Genomic DNA, 4,127 nt, shown 5'->3' on the forward strand with positions numbered 1-4,127 from the left:
GCGGGCTCAGGCAATCCACTCACTTCAGCCTCCCAAAGGCGCGGGATTACAGACTGAGCCACCGAGTCCGGCTCTGAGGGGTTCTCTTACTGCCTTTGACTCGACCTTGTCATCTCCTCCACAGAAGCTGAACTTCACAATTGCGTGGATCGTTTGGGAGGATCACTGACACCTTCAAGACAACAGGTATTTCTCTTCAGGGACGTGGCCTGTCTCTATGTGCTGAGCTCTTCCTTAACATTTTATATACAGATCTTGCAAATATTTTGCTGAAATCATTGCACGATGCCTTTTTAGCTACATGTTTTTATCTTGAGGTGACTGTAGGTTCATATGCAGCTGTGAGAAATGATTTGGAAAACTCTTGTACCCTTTACCCAGTTTCCTTCAAAACTGACCTGAATAGAACAAAAAGGCAGAACTTTGGCCTATTTTTTCCTGCTTGGCTGCCCGGGCCGGGACATCTCATCTTGTCCTGCTCTCGGACTGGGAATTGCACTTACCCCATGGGCTCCCTGGGCTGTCAGGTCTCGGGAGCTGGACTGAGTTACCGGCTTTCTTGAGTCTCCAGCTGGTAGATGGCAGGCTGTGGGACTTCTCATGGAGATAATCACATGAGCTAGCTCTTCCCAATAAATCTCCTCTTCTGGTCGGGTGTGGTGGCTCATACCTATAATCTAAGCACTTTGGGAGGCCGAGGTGGGAGGATTGTTTGAGATCAGAAGTTCAAGACCAGACTGGGCAACATAGTGAGACCTTGTCTCTACAAAAAAATCAACAAAATTAGCTGGGTGTCATGGTCCCAGCTACTCAGGAAGTTGAGGGGGAAGGACTACCTGAGCCCATGAGGTTGAAGCTGTGGTGAGCTGTGATTGTGCCGTGACACTCCTGCCTGGGCAACAGAGTGAGACCCCAACTCAAAAAACAAAACATCTCCTCTTATGTGTCTGTATCTATATGTTTATATACCCACATATTATATATATATATATATGTATACATACATCTCCATAACTTCTGTTTCTTCGGAGAACCTTGCTGAATACAGGCACTACCCTTATTTTTTTATTCCAGCCATTTGGAGAGGTGCATCGTGGCTCATAAAAGACGTCGAACAGCCAGACTCGGTGGCTCAGCCTGTCATCCCGCGCCTTTGGGAGGCCGAGGTGAGGCTCGAGACCTGCCTGGGCAACTTGGCGAGACCTCATCTCTACAATCAATCAAAAATCAGCCGGATGTGGTGGCAAGCGCCTGTAGTTCCAGCTACTCGGAAGGCGGAGGCGGAAGGATCGCCGGAGCCCAGCGGGTCGAGGCTGCGGTGGCCGGGAGCGGCCACTGCACGCCAGTCTGGGCGACCGAGCAAGACTCCAACTCAAAAAAAAAAAAAAAAAGATGTTGAACATCTTGTATTTGCCATCCATATGCCCTTTGTTTGTAAAATGTCTATAGGTGGAATCTTCTAGAATGTCCTCTTTTCTTTGGGGTTTTGTTTGTTCAACATGGTGTTTCTGTGAATCACGCCTGCTGTTGTCTGCATCAGTAGTTTGGTTTTTACCGCTGGTGTGTGGATGTCCACACTCTGTTTATTGAGCCTCCTGTGGGTGGACATTTGGGTTGTTTCCAAGTCTTTGGCTATTATGAGTAAAACACCTCCGAACGTGTGTATAAGTCTTCGCATAGATATTTTGTTTGCTTAGTCGTACGTTTGTCAGACACTGCGAAGCTGTTTTATAACATGCTTGTACGTTTTGCATATCCACTAACAGTATCTGAAAATTCCAGTTGCCTTACACTCACCAACGCTTGGTATTTTCATTGCTTTTAATTTAGCCATCCTAGTGGGAGGAAAGTGGTATTTTACTACGGTTTACGTTTGCATTTTCCTGGTGACTGGTGATGTTGAGCATCGATTCATGTGCTTATTGGCCATTTGTTTATTTTCTTTATTTGATGACCATTAAAAAGTGGGATCCCTGGTATTTTTGTTATTGAGTTATAAGCATTCTTTATATATTTTGGATACAGGTGCTATGTCAGATATATGTATTGGAATATTTTCTCTGAGTCTGTGACATCACTTTCTTTTAAATTTTTTTTTTTGAGTCAGAGTCTCACTCTGTCGCCCAGGCTGGAGTGCAGGGACACCCTCACAGCCACCACGGCCTCGACCTGCTGGGCTCAGGCGATCTTTCCACCTCAGCCTTCCAAGTAGCCAGAACTACAGGTGCACACCACCATGCCCGGCTAATTTCTTTGATTTATTGTAGAGATGAGGTCTCACCCTCTTGCCCAGGCGGGTCTTGAACCCATGGGCTCAGGCCATCCTCTCGCCTCGGCCTCCCAAGGTGCTGGGATGACAGGCATGGGCCACCACGCCCATCTTTAAAATTTTTCCCAAATTTTTATTTGTTTTATAGTTTCTGACTTCTTTACCGTATATATTTAAAGTGTACAGTATGGTATTTTGATATATTTATCTTGATATACATATGCGTGGTGAAATGATTACCACCATCAAGCAAACTAATATGCTCATCATCTCATAGCTACCCCCTCCCTCCTTCTTTCTTTCCCTCCTTCTTCCCTTTTTTCCTTCTTTCTTTTCTTTTTTGTGATAAGAGTACCTAAAATCTACTCCTTGGGCAAATTACGAGTATACAATACAATACTATTGCTTACAGTTCTCGTGTCATATATTAGATCTCCAGATTGATTTACCCGACACAACTGCATCTTTGTACGGTTTGACCTATTTCTTTCCAATTTCCCCACCCTCCATAGCTCTCTCTTTCTCTATGTACTCAATTTTTTGAAGGTTCCACATTTAAGAGAGAGATCGTGTATGTATTTACAATCTTCTTCTTTCTGTGTCTGGCATATTTCAGCCTGTCATGTCCTCCAAGTTCAGCCATGCTGTGGCTTTTTTTTAAGGCTGAATAATATTTTATCTCTCGGCTGGGCGCAGTGGCTCAAGCCTGTAATCCCAGCACTCTGGGAGGCTGAAGTGAGAGGATTGCCTGAGCCTGTGGGTTTGAGACCAGCCTGGGCAACATGGTGAGACCTCGTCTCTACAATAAGTCAAAAAGTTAGCCGGTTGTGGGAGTTCCAGCTGCTTGGAAGACTGAGGCAGAAGGATCGCCGGAGCCCAGCAGGTCGACGCCATGAGCGTGCCATTGCACTCCAGCCTGGGCGATGGAGTGAGACTCCAACTCAAAAAATACATTTATTTTATTTCTCTCTGCATACATACCACAATTTCTTTATTCATTCATCTATTGTTTGTTTCCATATTCTGGCCATTACGAATCACACTGGAATGAACATGGGAGCGTAGGTATCTTTGCTTTTTTTTCCCCAAGTTGGAAGGTCACCCTGTTGCCCAGGCTGGCGTACAGTGGCACACTCATGTCTACTGCAGCTTTGACATTCTGGGCTCAGGTGATCCTTCTGCCTCAGCTTCCCAAGTCGCTAGGACTACAGGCGTGTGCTGTTATGCCTGGCTAATGTGTTAATTTATTTACTTTTGTCTTTTGAAACTTTTTGTAGAGACTGGATCCTGCTAGGTTGCCTAGGCCGGTCTCGAACCCCTGGGCTCAGGAAATCCTCTCGCCTCGACCTCTGAAAGTGCTGGGATGTCAGGCGTGAGGTGGGGATTTAATTCCCTTCTGGCATATACTCAGAAGAGGGGTTACTTTGCATATACTCATGTGGCAGTCCAATTTTTAATTTCTTTGGGGACTGCCATACTGTTATCCACAATGGCTGCACCAACTGACCGTGCTCCCAGCAGCAGGCGAGGGTCTCTTTTCCCCTCTACCTTCTTTCCAGTGCTTCTCTACTTCAGTCTGTTTCTTTTTTCCTTTTCTCAGCCATGTTTTTCAAAGTTCTTCGTTTGGATGAAAATCCAGTTGATCTTTCTTTTTTGGTTTTTGCTTATTGTGTCTTCTTAGAAACTTTCACCCTACCTCCAAGCCCTGAAAATTCTCCCCTTTTGTTTCCACAAAAGTCTTATAGTTACAGCTTTTGTGCTGGGAGTCAGAGTCTATTTTTGTTTTTATTTTTATTTATTTATTTATGAGTCAGAGTCTCACTCTGTCACCCAGGCTGGAGTGCAGTGGCACGCTCCC

General features: G+C 45.3%; 1 long non-coding RNA gene across 1 annotated transcript in view; it reads left to right on the top strand.

Annotated features, from left to right (window-relative positions):
* Nucleotides 1-1,144, top strand: part of LOC110595737 — a 3,342-nt gene extending 2,198 nt beyond the window's left edge. The window contains exons 2-3 of the long non-coding RNA XR_002482036.1: nucleotides 125-186; nucleotides 1,075-1,144. This is a non-coding gene — a long non-coding RNA (uncharacterized LOC110595737). The remainder of the gene's footprint in view (nucleotides 1-124; nucleotides 187-1,074) is intronic.
* The last annotated feature ends 2,983 nt before the right edge of the window (nucleotides 1,145-4,127 follow it).

This window comes from Carlito syrichta, unplaced genomic scaffold (assembly GCF_000164805.1).
Source record: "Carlito syrichta isolate Samal-C Ts95f unplaced genomic scaffold, Tarsius_syrichta-2.0.1 Scaffold303796, whole genome shotgun sequence".
NCBI classification, from domain to species: Eukaryota; Metazoa; Chordata; class Mammalia; order Primates; family Tarsiidae; genus Carlito; species Carlito syrichta.